The sequence below is a fragment of the Podarcis tiliguerta genome, assembly GCF_965153285.1.
Source record: "Podarcis tiliguerta genome assembly, chromosome: 3".
Classification (NCBI taxonomy): domain Eukaryota; kingdom Metazoa; phylum Chordata; class Lepidosauria; order Squamata; family Lacertidae; genus Podarcis; species Podarcis tiliguerta.
Window position 1 is genome coordinate 64,495,936 of NC_139536.1, and position 17,058 is coordinate 64,512,993.

Sequence of the window (17,058 nt, forward strand, 5' to 3'; positions counted from 1 at the left end):
GGGTTCAGGTTGGTTTGTATGGAGAAAGGTGGCCTTTAAGGCATTGAGGTCCTGAGCTTTATAGGTCAACACCAACACTTTGAATTAGGCCCAGAATGTTAATGGCAGCCAGTGCAGTTGGGCCAGGATTGGTTTTATATGCTCAAATCATTTTGTTCTGGTGAGCAGTCTGGCCAGCTGAAGTTACCAAACCATCTTCAGAGGCAGCCACATGCATAATGCATTGAATAAACCCAACCTAGATGTTACCAGAGTGTAGGCCACAGAAGTTACACTATTCCTGTCCAGATAGGGGCATAGCTGGGCCACCAACCGAAGCTGACAAAAGACACCCTGAGCCACCGAGGCCACCTGGGCCTCAAGTGACAGTAATGGATCCAAGAGCACCCCCTTAAAAGGCAGTGTAACACCCTCAAGAGCAGGCAGTCTCCCATCCATCCAGTCTAGAGAACCACCCACTAACAGTGTAACTGGCTGGGAATTACTTAGGTTATTAGAATGTAGGGATGGTTTCTTTAGAAGCAATCTTATTACTGCCACCTTAAAACAGCCAGGAATGACCGCCTCTTGTAAAGAGGCATTGACCACCTCCCTGGCCCTGACAGCTTTCTCTTCCCTGCTGGATTTTATGAGTCGAAGGGCAAGGGTCCAAGCACCTTGTCCACACCTCCGAGTCTCATCAGCTGAAATCCATCCAACAAAACAGAATTAGACAGTGCTCTGGACAGCTCTCAAGATTCAACTGCTATAGCAACAGTGTCAAGGTCCCATGTATGCAAGCAATTTTATCCTCAAAATGCTTAGCAAACAAGTCACAGCAAACTTCTGTCTGTTCTACCACCTCTTTCAGGCCAATATGAAAAGGGCCCTGCTACCCAGTAAAGTTATGCAGGATGGCATACTGAGGATGCAATGGAGGTAGCAAAGTATGCCTTCTTTGCTGCTTTCACTGCCAATAAGTATGCTTGAAAATGCACACTCACCAGTGTTTCACTATAGTCATTTGGAGTTTTTCTCCACTTACGTTCCAGCAGTCGTCCACCTTGCTCTTTTGCCCTATGTGAGTATAACACAGAGCCAAATTTAAGGGATTAAGTGTCAAGGGATTAAAATTTGCTCAATGTAGGAAAAGGAAAATCTCTTGCCAGAAAAGCACATTAAAAAGTCTTGATTTAGAACCTTACACTAGCTTCACAGCTGATATGTCTAGCTTGGTTACAATGACTTGTTTCAGAGGTTTGCAAACTTTGTGCTAGTGAGCATGTCTAAATCAAGAGCCAGTTGCACAAGCCACTCTAAGACTAATGAAGACGAAATAAAGATGGGCAGCTGAAGTGAGAAAAAAAGATGCGATGAAAAATAGCAAGTTGGTTCAATTGCTTCCAGCCTATCAATCAATGTTACAAGCAAAGGTCAAACAGTTTGTGCTCTCCACTCTCAAGAAGCTGCCCACACATTTTTCTTATTTATTACATTCCAGCAGCTTCTTATCCAGGTAATAACACAAATGAGAGAACAATAATAAAAGAAGTAGTACAAGACACTTGGAAACGTAAAATACGTTTTGGGAACTTCAGGGATGCACACGGAAAATTCCACATGTAGAAAGAAAGATCTTGGATTTATTCCAGTTTAATAGACTAGTTGCAGAAGAAGGTGGATTTGACTTGGTGTGTGAGGACAGAAAATGGACTAAAATAGCTACCAAGATGGGGTTTGTTCCTGGCAAAGCTGTGGGCTCACGTATTTGTGCTCATTATTAGCACATTCTTTACCTATACAACTTATTTCAGACTGGAGCTAGTCTGTTGGCGCCAGACATTTGTTCCAAATTTATGTGTTTAATGGATGATGCAGTCCTGGAAAAGTGTCTTCAGAAGCCAGATATCACCAGCAGCACAAAGGACAAGGAATATAAACCCCATTATATTCCTCAAAGACAAGCCTTTTCAGCTGCCTGAAACTTGTTCACCTGCTCATTGAGCAAAACGCATGAGAGAAGAGGCTACTAATATTAAAACTGATTTGGAGGAGGCTACAGAAACAAAAAGGGGATGTGGGTGGTGTTGTGGTCTAAACCACAGAGCTTACGGCTTGCCAATCAGAAGGTCTGTGGTTCGAATCACCGCAACGGGGTGAGCTCCCATTGCTCGGTCCCTGCTCCTGCCAAGCTAGCAGTTTGAAAGCACGTCAAAGTGCAAGTAGATAAATAGGTACCGCTCCAGCGGGAAGGTAAACGGCATTTACATGCACTGCTCTGGTTCGCCAGAAGCGGCTTAGTCATGCTGGCCGCATGACCCGGAAGCTGTACGCCGGCTCCCTCAGCCAATAAAGCGAGATGAGCTCCGCAATCCCAGAGTTGTCCATGATTGGACCTAATGGTCAGGGGTCCTTTTACCTTTACCTTTACAGAAACAAAAACTCACAATCTGAGACATAGAATGGGAACCACCCCTCCAAAGCTTGAGCCTGACAGTGTTAAAGAGTCTCATAGCCTAGTGAAATGGGAAATGGTTGAAAAAAGGCAAGCCACCTGGGAAACAGAAAGAGAACAACCAAAGGGAAGTTCTAAGAAAAGCTTTAATGCCATGGATTTGTATGTTTGTCTGTTGTGTGGCAGTGGTAATGATGAGGATAGTCTGCTCCTATGTGATGGCTGTGATGACAGTTACCATACCTTTTGCTTAATACCACCTCTTCATGATGTTCCCCGAGGGGGACTGGAGATGCCCCTGAGGAGTGTAATAAACCACAAGAAGCATTTGGTTTTGAACAGGCAGCACGAGACTACACACTTCGCACATTTGGAGAAATGGCAGATGCCTGCAAGTCAGATTATTTTAATATGCCTGTGCATATGGTTCCTACAGAATTGGTTGAGAAATAGTTTTGGCATCTTGTTAGCACAATTGAAGAGGATGTTACAGTAGAATATGGTGCTGATATTGCTTCAAAGGAGTTTGGCAGTGAGTTTCCTGTGAGAGATGGTAAAATCAAATAAAAACCAGAAGAAGAAGAGTATATTGATAGTGGATGGAATTTGAATATGCCTGAGATGGAACAATCTGTACTTGCTCACATCACTGCAGATATATGTGGAAGGAAGTTGCCTTGGCTACATGTAGGGATCTGTTTTTCCTCATTTCACTGGCATATTGAGGATCACTGGAGCTATTCCTTCATCTATCTGCATTGGGGGGGGGGAGCCTAAAACATGGTATGGAGCCCCAGGATATGCAGCTGTACAACTGGAAGATGTAATGAAGAAGTTGGCTCCTGAGCTATTTGAATCTCAGCTGAGCTTTTACGTCAGCTGGTTACAATTATGAATCCCAACATATTAATGTCTCATGGTGTGCTGGTAAATTTGTGATTACGTTTCCAAGAGCCTCTCATAGTAGCTTTAACCAAGGTTTCAAATCTGCTGAAGCTGTTAATTTCTGCCCTGTTGACTGGTTGCCATTGGGACGTCAATGTGTAGAGCACTATCGCTTATTACACTGCTAATGTTTGTTTTCTCATGATATGATATGCAGAACGGCTGCCAAAGCAGAGACTCTTGATGTAGTGGTAGCATCTACTGTTGAGAAAGACATGACTGTTACGATTGACAATGAAAAGGCTTTATAGGAGGATGTGTGTAAACTGGGGTTACTGATTCAGAGAGAGTGAATTCGGAAATATTGCCCGATGATGAATAACAGTGCATAAAGTGTAAAACTGAAGTGTCTGCAGTCTACTGTTCTTGTAATCCATAAAATACTGTATATGAGCAGTACCAAACAAGAAGGCCCTGCAGAGCTACTGAAGTTGTACAGGCTCAGATATCATTAGGGGAATGGAGTTCCACAGTTTGGAGTCAGCTATCAAATTGTGATCTTGCTACGCAGTGTTAGTCTAGGGGACAATGTCTGTTAAAAAACTTACCACAAGAAAAAGGTGGTTCCCAAAGGATGTACAGCCAAAACAGGGGCACAGGAGGCGCTGTGGTCTAAATCACTGAGCCTCTTAGACTTGCAAATCAGAAGGTTGATGGTTCGAATCTGCGCAATGGGGTGAGCTCCTGTTGCTCTGTCCCAGCTCCTGTCAACCTAGCAGTTTGAAAGCACACCAGTGCAAGTAGATAAATAGGTACCACTGTGGTGGGAAGGTAAATGGCATTTCCATGTGCTCTGGTTTCTGTCACAGTGTTCCGTTGCACCAGAAGCGATTTAGTCATGCTGGCCACATGACCTGAAAAGCTGTCTGTGGACAAGCGCGTGCTCCCTCAGCCTGAAGCGAGATGAGTGCTGCACCCCATAGTTGCCTTTGAATGGACTTAACTGTCACGGGGTCCTTCACCTTTACCAGCCAAAACTGGATCCTACTTAGAAGATGACTGGGAAGTGGAGTACCCAGTCTCTCATGCTATCAAATTCTGAAATGGTTGGAAAGTTTCTGTGCTTTTATGTCATGGGAAACTGGTAATCACCTAAAAGTGACCCAATCCTGCCCCCTTCCTCACCAGCTTAGACTTAATCATAGCCAAGAATTTGCTTATCAGTTTCCTTAGATGCAGCAGCAACAGTAGCATCTCATAGTCAACAATATAAAGGGCTGAGATCAAGTATCTTCACAATGGGGCATAATTTTTTCCTCATTGGTCTCTGGGAGAAGATAACTGAGCAAGCTTGGGTCAAGTGGACTCTAAACAGCTTGTTGAGAGCTAATGGTAGTCATGTACAAAATTCCAAAATTATTTCAAATACAAATTTTAACTGTAGATAAATTGGTTTCACTGCACAAATCTTGCCAGCAGATGATTTTCATGACTGGCTCAGGAAAGTTGACGACTTGTGACTTTGAAGAGGAAAACAAAACCTGATTTCAAATACCAAGAGGAAGTTGGAAACAGTGCTTGCTTCAGAAGGATTTAGAGAGCAGGGAAAACTGCTGCCTAATATTATTTTCTCTCAGAATGTAGGATATTCTGAGGTGGACTCTGAATATAGAATTCACCCCAGTGTTCTTATCCTTACATGTTCTTTCACTGGAAAAAGATAGGGAAAGGATAGGAAATCAGAGATAGAATAGAAATAGCTGAAGGTTCTATGCCTACATAGTGCAGCCTCAAATTCTGGAAAATTGCAAAAACAAATAAATAAAAAATATTCACAGAGTACAGCTAAGGGTGTTATACAGGGTTAAACAATATAGCACTCACAAGACAATCTGCAAATTATATATTAGGAAGGGGGTGGGGAGTGTAAATGTTGACGGGACAGGTGGAAGCCTGACAATGCATGCTGCCTGCTGTCATCTCATCAGAGTCCTTGACTCTCCCAGTTTAAAAGCAAGGGCCTCCCAGTAGTCACTCAGGCATCGCTGCTTCCTGCTTCAGAGACTCCATCTCCTGGAAATAGCCTGTCAGGTCCCATCTGTTTTTTCTTTTGTGAAGTTGCCAGCCTCCTGAGAATGGGTCCTCTATTCCCATCTCCTCGCTGATGCTGGAAAACCAAAGGGGAATAACCCCTCCAATCTGCCAGAAATTGGTTTTCTGATATCAAGGACTTTGCCTCAGGGAGCTGCAATCTACAGTACTTAGATGAAAATTAGATTTGTAAGTACAGCGCTTTCCTTTGTTGTCTGCTTGCAAAAACCTCCGTGTTTGCCTGCTTCTTGCTGCGTAGGTTGAAAGAGCTTAAAGTGAAATAAGCCATTAATAAGCAAAATTCAGAAAATAAATATGTATTATGACAGCTGGTGTGGTTTGAAGAAAAGAAGATAAGTAAACTTTCTCAACACCTCCACCCTTCCTCAACTCAAATGAAAACTTTTGTTTAGGCCTCGAGGACTGAATAATTCCTAGGCACCACAATTAGTTGCTATTTTACTTGTCAGAACCTTGGAGACTATTAAACATGTGCCCCATTAGATATGGCATAGTCATTAATCACACAAAGCATTCCTTCTGATTGGTTTATCAATCAAGCAACTATGTCTTTACCCCAAGTTTAATACATTTATCCAATGGCATAAACCTGCACTGTGCTTTAAAAATAGAGGAGTAGAACTTTACTTTGTTGATTCAAGCTTGCAGTTGCCTAGGCCTCTCTTTTGGTCCAGTTATGTTGGCTGACTGTCCTTGGCTTCCTCCAGCCACTTCCTGCTGGGCTCTTATACTGTTTCAGCATGGCACAATTCCTAGACTCTTGATTTATTATCAGGTGAGTAACAAGATTTATCGCAGAATTAAAAAATGGCAAATTCTAAGAATAGCGCTAGTGGATCATCCCAAATCCCATCTAGTCCAGCATCCTCTTCTCACAATGACCAATCAGATAGCCCTGGGAAGCCACAAGTGGAGATGAGGGAACAGTGGAATCATAGGACTTTAGGATAATTATATTTTTATGATTACCAGTGTATCTTGTGGTTTTATGTCTATACATCTTTTAGTTGTATGGAATGGATTTCTAAAGCCATATACTATATTTTTTATGGTGGGGGGTGCCTCTTTATAAGACTTCCACTGATTGGGAAGCAGGATGAACATTTTTGAAATCCAGGGATGCCTCTGGTTGCGGATGGGATCTGTTCTGGAGCTCCAGTCGAATCCCGAGGTTTTTGCAACCAGAGGTGCCTGTTCTGTGCATGCACGTGGGATTGTAGAGCGTTTCTGCGCATGTGCGTGGCACAGTAGAGTGCTTCTGCACATGCACACGCCATGAAATCCAGAAAAATACTTCCGCGTTTGCTGCATGTGTATCCTGAAGGATACATAACCAGAGGTGCTCGTAAGTAGAGGTACCACTGTAAACTAAGAGAATGATAGACAGGAGTTTGACTAGAGGGAAATAAGAATACATGCAAAACATTTCAGCAACGTTGTTAAATCTTGGAATGGAAACAGAGTAGCCAACCACTGTGAGCTTCATATTGATGAAATAGCTCTTAAATGTTAAATCAATCCATCCTTCAAAAATAAGCTTGGGTACTTCCAGGTTTTTTTAAATACAGTGGTACCTTGGTTTGCATACGTCTTGGTTTGCATACGTTTTGGATTACAAACACGTCAAACCCGGAAGTGCGTGTCCCGGTTTGCAACCTTTTTTTGGATTACAACCCTTTTTGGATTACGAAAAACATTTTTTTGGAGGCCCCATTGGCGAAAGCGCGCCTTGGGTTGCAACCTGTTTTGGTTTACAAACGGACCTCCGGAACGGATTATGGTTGTAAACCAAGGTATCACTGTGCTAGTGTAGTAAGTTTTTCATCATTTAGGCTGAACTGTAGAAGTATCATGGACAACCTCATCACAGCATTTTTAAAGAAAGTAAACATCAAAACAACACTAATGTTTTAATGAAAACAATAGTCCTCTTCAACAATTTATATCCAGGTTATTTCCATGGCATGGAAATAGATAGCATGGCTGCACACTCTTCCCCAACCCCAACCTTTTTACTCTAGTTGAACTCAGTTTGTGTTGAGAGTAAATACTTATGTGGATTGGGCTGCTAAATATATTTGTCTGAAAGCAAGACCTACTGAAATCAGTACAACTTTCAAATAAGATGCTTAAGAGTGCATTTTACATATTGCGTGGAGTAGTAGTAGTAGTAGTAGAAGTAATATACAATCAATTAAAAACCAGAAAATTTAGACAACCTACAGTACAAAATTCCTAAAATTCTCATCCAGTTTATCAAATGCATTTATCACATTTCTCTAATGTAAAAATGATAAAAGCGATGTGTGACATATCACTGACCAAAACTGACTCCGTATAGCTAGCTGCAAACCTGTACACAGACTGCTTAAATCCCAAAGTGAGTGGGAATTAAGCAGCCTGCCATGGCGCAGGATTGCAGCTTGATTATCTAGTGAAATAAACTGTTATTACTACATTTGGAACATCTCAGGTAAAATAACATTTACCAAAGAATATTCCAGAAAGTGAAAATCCAGACACAAAAGTTATTGAGATTTTAAGACAAAGTTGTTGAGCTTTTTTTTTTTGTTGTTGAAAAATCTCAAAAAAATAATAAAGTTGTTGAGCTATTCTTGTGGAATTTGGGACTGCTGACATGGCTTGCCACCCAGATGCAATTCCGAACAGCCAAATCCCAGGCATATGGCAACCCTACCAAAGAATGAAGCCTCCAAAATAATCTGCACCAGCTGCCTTTAGAGTCAGAGTATTGGGAAAAGACTGACCCCTGGATGTATCTGAAATATCAGATCCATACCCTTAAAGGAAGGCAGCTGTGGGATGTTGACAGAAGCACACAAAGTGCATGATAAATATTCACACAACCCATTAAAATGACATAAGCAATTAGAATGGTTTCTGATATGGTTGCATTCCATTGCAGATCAGCTGCTGGAGCTGCGACTGAAGTAGCTTTTCTTTCCTTATCTGTTGTTAAATGTAATACATGTGAAGCAGTAGAGCAGATCAAGTCTTATACAATCATTTATATTTTAAAAGTAAAAGGAACCATTTGGAGAACTGCCACAACAGCCCTGAGTAAAATTCCATTTTATATCTTCAGTGCTGTGCTATTTAAATTAATGCGAGGGGCACTGGTTTCCTTCAGAGCTCAAGGACATCACAGCCAGTCTGAAGTGCGTGTACAATTTGAATTAACTAATTCAGATCATCTCACCTCCGGAAGGATAAAATAAAACAGAGGTAAAAATACTAAGGAGGGCACTAGAATAACATAGGGATTAAAGGCTGTCCATCTGGAAAAAAGAAAGTCCAAGGAGACTAGATGCACAAACCCAAGTTCTGCATAGTTTTCATGGGCACATGTTCAGAATATGTTTCCTCCCATGCTAGTCTACCTTCACAATAGGAAACCTTCATTATGCATGGACAGCATTTCCTGACTCACAGAAGAGAGCTAGGCTGACTCCAGAGTCTGAAACTATTGCATCATAGCACAGGAAAGAAGAAACCTTTGTCCCAAAGGTTTGACACAGAGGCAGGCCTAGAAAGCTTTTGGCACACTTCATAAGATGCAAGGTACCAGCCACGTGGTGGTCCACCAGGAGTTCAATAAAACTCATGCTTCTGCTGCCTGCTTTTGGGTTTGTTGGGTCACAAATTGTACATGCCTCTTAAGGACTCTTAATGTGTTGGATACAGGTTTAGTTACTCAGTGAAATCAGTAGGACTCAATGAAAACAGTTGGTCATTCCTAACTTATGCCCCATTCATTTCAATGCATCTGCCCCAAACATGACTAAGTCTGGATCCAACCTATTATTATGAATGTACTGGGAAAACACAGGGGACATATATACACTGTAGCTAAGCTATCCCCTGCTGAATGCTAAAGTCACTACAAAGCCCTGGTGTGAGGGAGTCAGGGCCTGCCCTGACCAGCATGGATGGAAGTAGCCATTCTATCCCTGAGCTGTTGCCCAAAATTTAAACTTTAGGAGGCTTCCAGAACAAAAAGATTTCTGCCTGAGCACTCTTTCTTCCGTGTTGCACTGCATAGGGGTTGTCTAGGTTGAAGCTCCAAGGGCCAGAAGCTTCTATGAGGGAAGACTTGAAGACACCAGGAGAGACACTTCAACACTTGGAACACTTGGAAAACCTCATTGATGCAGCATCAACCAACCTGTTTAGCTTAAGTTTGTGAATGGAAGCTGCAGGTTCCTTTGTGATCTCCACCCGAGGAGAGTGTGTGTGTGCTGGACAGAGCAGAACTGTTGTCCACCTGCCCACCCCACCCAAATGAGCTTTGCAACAGTTTTCTCTAGTGTGGCTTTTAACTAGTTGTGTACCAAGTTCATGTCCTCAAGAATATAGACCCAAACTGTAAGAAATTTTGAAGGTAACTTCCAAAATGCCACCCAAGCTGTTTGCTATCATGTCTGTTGTCTACATCACTGAACAAGACTACAAATAGGTCAGTTTTTTTGTTTGCTCTGCCTGATGTAGTACATTTAAAGTATTTCTGACATTGTCCATTAATTGTCTTGTAAGGTCAAAACTACATTGATCTTTCCCTGTAGCATGATTAATTAATGTATTCAAGTTCCTTGCTAAAGAAGCTGTGAATATTTAGGTATCTTAGCAAGTTAAATAGAACTTTCTAAATATATGATTTTCCCTCCATTTGGTTTAGGTATCACAATCATTTTAGACATTTTCCAGGAAGGTGGAAGAGCACTTGAGGTAAGTATTTCATTAAAGGAACTGGGCAGGGAAATTAATAACGTCTTTATGGAGTTATTTAAAATTCAGCTTATAATACATCTGCTTATAATACATGGGATGAGTCCAGAGCACTATTCCTGGTCTAGTTAGGTAAAGCTTAGACCTCCATGCAGCTGTGTCCAAGCAAAATGTCTACCAATGCAGTCCATACAATATAATTTTTGTTTCTGCTGCTTGGGGAAATCATAAGAATACTGAGGGGAGGGGAGAGATCATGCCTGTGCACCAGTTTCTCCACTACTGAACTAGAGGATAAAGAGTACTGTTTCTCAGTTCTGCTAGCAAACTGCAGTATTTCATGGCTAACACCTTACATCTGGACATTTCAGTGACACTTTACTCCATCCTTATCCTGCCAATATCCTATAATGCCTTTAATATTTGTGTGATAGAGCTGAGTCTTTGAGGGAATCTCATCTTCATTTAGGTTTGACAAACATACAGGCTTCCCAAACTGAGCAACAGTGCTGTTGTTTTCTCTCTTCTGCTCTCAGAGCTCCTGCTCTCTTGCTTCCAGAAGTATTTCATGGGTCCTGGTTTTCTGTCAGAGGTCCTGATCTTCTTTTGTGTCCAGAATATGATCCAGGTCAAGCTCTTTCTCTGGCACTTCTTCTGCTTGGAAACTGAGTTTTATAAGCATCTTACATCCCTCTGTTTGATTCTTCCTTGCCATACCTTTGAAACTCCAGTGGGAGCACTTACAGTGTACCTTGGCTTTTTGAAAGTGCTTTTGGTTTATGGCTTATGTTTCCTCAAAGGAAGATCCTGGTCTATTTTTTATTCCTACACTCCACGACAGACTGATGTTCACACTTCCAATTCTCACTGTCCTCCTGGCTCTGCTCCATGCCTAGGGTATAACTAGTGAGAACAAGCCTTTCATCTTGTTCACATTTATTGACTGCTGGCTTACACGTGATTCCTCTTTTGCTTTTAATGTAACTGCATAAACTATTGTTTGCATTTTCGGCAATTAATCACCAGAGTAGGAATATAACTGTTGCACACAGTTATATTGATTTTAATCATGCTAGATTTGAACTGGTGGCCTAGATAAAAAAAAAAAATTCACGTGGTCATTTTTATGTCATGGAGATATTTATGCCACCATTTTCCTTCTCATATATTAAGGTGCTCTGCTAAACAGTTTTTAATGTTTTCAGCTGCAACAATATTCTAAATGGAACACACACATCCACCACATAATAAAGTATGATTCTTTATTATGGTCCCCTCCTTCCCATCTGTTCACCACTAGCTCAGAGAAGTGAAAAGAAATATCAGCTTCATTTGAGAGAGAGAATAGTCAAATATTACTGCTACCTGATACCATCACACCAACCTAAATCTTGTTTTGAAGTTTGCAGCTAAAGCAATTGAGCTGGGAAAATTAAAATGGCTGCAGATAGGCTGGCCATATACAAAAGGGACATAGAGCTCTACTACCTTTAATTAATCTATAAAAGACAGAACTTAGGCAGGTGCAGTCTGTCTTACAGAGGAAGTGAAAAAATGCTTCTCCTGAAATTCTCTTCTACATAAAGCTTTCACTTCCTTTATTTGCATCTGATACCCCTAGTCATAGCAAACATGGTGAAAGTGTGACTCTTTCCCAAATTCTGTTCTGCTTTTATTTAATTTCAACTAATTCAGGTCTCTGGAGGGACTTACAATGAAGGACTGATGCAAAGCCAAACATGATGTAACCATTGCTTTTTTCTAGGAGTACGCAGGGATACGCATACCCCTAAACATTTTGTGAATCTAAGTTTGGCCTCATTAAGGGGCATTATTTCGATATGAGTAGGAAAATGAGAGTACTCCTGGATGCAACATTCATAAATAAAGCAGTATACTGTCTTGATCATATATGCATGTCTGGATTCTATGTAAATGGCACAATAAAACATGCATTAGATGACTTAAAGTTCTCTCTTCCAGAATAATGCCACGTAATCTCTTTTATTAGGTTCCCTAACAGTTCCATAAGTTTACTTTTGCAGCTTAGTCCAGCTGTTCACAAAAAGGAAACCTTATTCTTCACTCTCTGTTGTTCCAAAGCAGGCTTCTTAAAGCAAGCTCTGTAAAGGAAAAGGGCCTGCTCCTGTGGGCTTTACAGTAAGGAGGTGACCAAATGTTCCTTATCTAAACACCAGCTCCTAACTTCATGGCAAATGAAATCATATTTGTTTCTCCCTGTGGCCCAAAAAGACACGGATGGTGAAAAGCAGGGTATAATTCTAAAAAAGAAAAGAAAAAGGTAGCTGCTCTACACTTCAGCTTCCTATTGAGCATGTGCTGAAATATAATCTTGCCATACTTCTTAAAGCAACATGTACACAAATGTGCTACAAAAGCAGCTAACTTAAACATATGCATTCTGCATGAAGGTGCCTGCTCCAGGTTGATGACTCTGCAGCTCTTCTACCAGCCAATCCACTTCCACACTAGACACCCTCTGATTAAGGGATACTTCACATGCCACATGGCAGAAAATAGGTGTTTCTTCTGGATCAACTGAATATAATATAATAATAATAATAATTTATTATTTATACCCCGCCCATCTGGCCGGGTTTCCCCAGCCACTCTGGGCGGCTTCCAAAAGAATATTAAAATACTGTGATACATCAAATATTAAAAGCTTCCCTAAACAGGGCTGCCTTCAGATGTCTTCTAAAAGTCTGGTAGTTGTTGTTCTCTTTGACATCTGGTGGGAGGGCGTTCCACAGGGAGGGCGCCACTACCGAGAAGGCCCTCTGCCTGGTTCCCTGTAACTTGGCTTCTCGCAGTGAGGGAACCGCCAGAAGGCCCTCGGTGCTGGACCTCAGTGTCCGGGTAGAGCGATGGGGGTGGAGACGCTCCTTCAGGTATACTGGACCGAGGCCGTTTAGGGCTTTAAAGGTCAGCACCAACACTTTGAATTGTGCTCGGAAACGTACTGGGAGCCAATGTAGGTCTTTCAAGACCGGTGTTATATGGTCTCGGCGGCTGCTCCCAGTCACCAGTCTGGCCGCTGCATTCTGGATTAGTTGTAGTTTCCGGGTCACCTTCAAAGGTAGCCCCACGTAGAGCGCATTGCAGTAGTCCAAGCGGGAGATAACCAGAGCATGCACCACTCTGGCAAGGCAGTCCGCGGGCAGATAGGGTCTCAGCCTACGTACCAGATGGAGCTGGTACACAGCTGCCCTGGACACGGATTTAACCTGTGCCTCCATGGACAGCTGTGAGTCCAAAATGACTCCCAGGCTGCGCACCTGGTCCTTCAGGGGCACAGTTACCCCATTCAGGACCAGGAAATCCTCCACACCTGCCCGCCTCCTGTCCCCCAGAAACAGTACTTCTGTCTTGTCAGGATTCAATCTCAATCTGTTTGCCGCCATCCATCCTCCAACCGCCTCCAGACACTCACACAGGACCGTCACCGCCTTCACTGGTTCTGATTTGAAAGAGAGGTAGAGCTGGGTATCATCCGCATACTGATGAACACCCAGCCCAAACCTCCTGATGATCTCTCCCAGCGGCTGCATATAGATGTTAAAAAGCATGGGGGAGAGGACAGAACCCTGAGGCACCCCACAAGTGAGAGCCCAGGGGTCTGAACACTCATCCCCCACCACAACTTTCTGAACACGGCCCAGGAGGAAGGAGCGGAACCACTGTATGACAGTACCCCCAGCTCCCAGCCCCTCAAGATGGTCCAGAAGGATGTTATGGTCGATGGTATCAAACGCCGCTGAGAGATCCAGCAGAACTAGGAAACAGCTCTCACCTTTGTCCCTAGCCCGCCGGAGATCATCAACCAGTGCGACCAAGGCAGTTTCAGTCCCGTGATGAGGCCTGAATCCCGACTGGAAGGGATCCAAATGGTCCGCTTCTTCCAGGCGTGCCTGGAGTTGTTCAGCCACCACTCGCTCAATCACCTTGCCCAAGAATGGAAGATTTGAGGCTGGGCGATAGTTGGCCATCGTGGCCGCATCTAAAGATGGTTTTTTAAGAAGCGGTTTAATAACCGCCTCTTTCAGCGGGCCTGGGAAGACTCCCTCACGGAGGGAAGCATTCACCACCCCACGAAGCCCATCGCCCAGCCCTTCCCAGCTAGCTTTTATAAGCCAGGATGGGCAAGGATCAAGGAGACAGGTGGTTGGTTTCACTCGTCCAAGCTGCCTGTCCACATCCTCGGAGGTAACAGATTGGAATTGATCCCACGCAATTTGACTAGACAGGACTCTAGCACTCTCCCGCCCCGGCCCTGCTCCCACGGTGGCATCGACCTCTTCCCGAATCTGAGCGACTTTATCTGCAAAAAACTTTGCAAAATCATTGCAGGAGATCATGTGGCCCGTACTGGGCCCCGATGTAGCAGGTGGTTCCGCTAGGTTGCGGACCACCTGAAAAAGTCTCCTGCTGCTGTTTTCTGCAGATGCAATAGAGGGGGTGAAGAAAGTCTTCTTCGCCGTCGCTACTGCCACTTGGTAGGCTCGACATTGAGCTCTAACCTGTGTCTGGTCAGCTTCAGAATGGGTCCTCCGCCACCGGCGCTCTAGCCGTCTCAACGATTGTTTCATTGCCCTCAGATCCGTGGAAAACCACGGGGCTGTCCGGGCTCCATGCAATCGGAGAGGGCGCTTCGGAGCCAAACAGTCAATAGCCCTGGTTAACTCCACATTCCAGCGGGCCACCAGGGAATCAACTGAAAGGCCATCAACATGGGATAAAGCATCCCCTACCACTCTCTGGAAACCATTTGGATCCATTAAGTGGCGGGGGCGGACCATCCGAATCGGTCCCACCTCCCTGCAGAGGGGAAGGGTCGCGGAGAAGTCAAGTTGCACCAGGAAGTGATCTGACCATGGCACTTCTTTTGTTTCGCTTTTACTTAGTGTCAGATCACCAACATCCATTGAGGTAAACACAAGGTCCAAGGCATGTCCGCGGCTATGGGTTGGGCCAAACTTATTCAGGGACAGCCCCATGGAGGCCATGCTTTCCACGAAGTCCCGAGCGGCCCCTTGTAAGGTCGTGTCGGCATGGATATTAAAATCCCCTAGGACAACCAAACTAGGTGTCTCCAGGAGGACATCCACCACGACCTGAAGCAGCTCGGGCAGGGAATCCTTGGTGCAGCGGGGAGGTCGGTACACCAGAAGGAATCCTGTACTGCCCCTATTGCCCAACTTCCAGAACATGCACTCAGAAAACTGGGTCTTCCCAATAGGACGCCTGGTGCAAGCTAATGACTTCCTAAAAATCACTGCAACCCCCCCTCCCCGCCCACAAGGCCTGGGTTGCTGTGCGTAAGAGAAACCTGGTGGACAAGCAGCGGCAAGAACAGGCCCATCTGCTTCATCCAACCAAGTCTCTGTTACACATGCCAGGTCAAATCCTCCATCCATGATCAAGTCATGGATTGCAGTGGTTTTATGAATCATTGACCTGGCATTGCACAGCAGCACCTTCAGGTCATGTGGGTATCCCTTGCTGATTCTAGTATCCGTCCGGTCAGGACCAGACCCGGAGGCAGGGATAGTCCTCAGACAACGACTAAACCTGCCTCCTCTGTAATGACAAGGTCTGGTCTTAGCGTAACTCCTCCTCCTACCCGTGATCACTGAGATCGGTTGTCCCAGCGCAGCGAATGTTATGTAGCAACAAGCCCAAGCCAATCCTGGGTTTTCTGACATGTTGTAACCCACTGTGGTTGAAAAACTGCATTTGTTGAACGCATACATTACCAGTGCCACCTTAAAAATGCCCTGTGTGAAACCACCCTCCAATTGAAGCTCAGCCCTCATAAATGTTTGATGAAATGTGAGGGAAACTATTTTAAGACATTTGAAAAAAGCCACCTGGGCAAGCATTCACAACTGAATGTCCAGTGGTGTGAAAGCACATCAGGGGCAATCCACATAGCAATCTTCTTAAATAGGTCCTGCCAAACATAAGATGCTTATTGTGTGGATTGGTCCTACTGGGTTGCCATGACAACAGCAGTGGATACATCCATTTGGCAAAGACATTTACATACTACACAGCATGCCCCGCCCCCTGCACATGCTGTTTATGCCACATGGAAGGATTTCTCAGCACCAGCCACATGACTGTTGCAATATAGAGCAGTTCCTAGAGGACATCTTTCAACGATCACAAAACAAATGTGTGTGTGTGTGTGTGTGTGTGTGTATGATGGTGATGGTGGTGGTGTAATGAGGATGACACAAAGTTTCTGAGCCACATGTAAAAAAATTACTGTTAACTCCCTTGAGCATAGCTTGACTATGTTATCTCTCTATCTATTTATCATGTATCATCTATCTATCTATTTATCTATCTATCATCTATCTATCTATCTATCTATAATCTATCTATCTACCATCTCTCTATCTATCTATCATCTATCTATCTATCTATCTATCATCTATCTATCTATCTATCTATCTATCTATCTATCTATCTATCTATCATCTATCTATCTATCTATCATCTATCTATCTATCTATCTATCTATCTATCTATCTATCATCTATCTATCATCTATCTATCTATCTATCTATCATCTATCTATCATCTATCTATCTATCATCTATCTATCTATCTATCTCTATCTATCTATCTATCTATCTATCTATCTATCTATCTATCTATCTATCATCATCTATCATCTGTCTGTCTATCTCTCTATCTCTCTATAATGGGTGTCATTATGTTACTTAATTACATCAGTTATTTAAACATTAAGGCTGCAATACCATATGCTTGGTATTCGTAGTAATAGGGAGAAAGCTGCAGCAGTACTTTAGGGCTAGACTTCTTTTAATAAATTCTATATGTGCAACCAG

At 43.3% G+C, this 17,058-nt stretch overlaps 1 protein-coding gene and 1 long non-coding RNA gene across 6 annotated transcripts in view; one reads left to right on the top strand and one right to left on the bottom strand.

Annotated features, from left to right (window-relative positions):
- Window positions 1–11,933, top strand: part of LOC310675032 — a 65,312-nt gene extending 53,379 nt beyond the window's left edge. The window contains exons 2-3 of the long non-coding RNA XR_014509859.1: window positions 10,128–10,177; window positions 10,714–11,933. This is a non-coding gene — a long non-coding RNA (uncharacterized lncRNA). The remainder of the gene's footprint in view (window positions 1–10,127; window positions 10,178–10,713) is intronic.
- Window positions 1–17,058, bottom strand: part of NKAIN2 (sodium/potassium transporting ATPase interacting 2) — a gene marked incomplete at its 3' end in the record, with an annotated part of 430,177 nt that overhangs the window by 57,025 nt on the left and 356,094 nt on the right. The window lies entirely within an intron of this gene.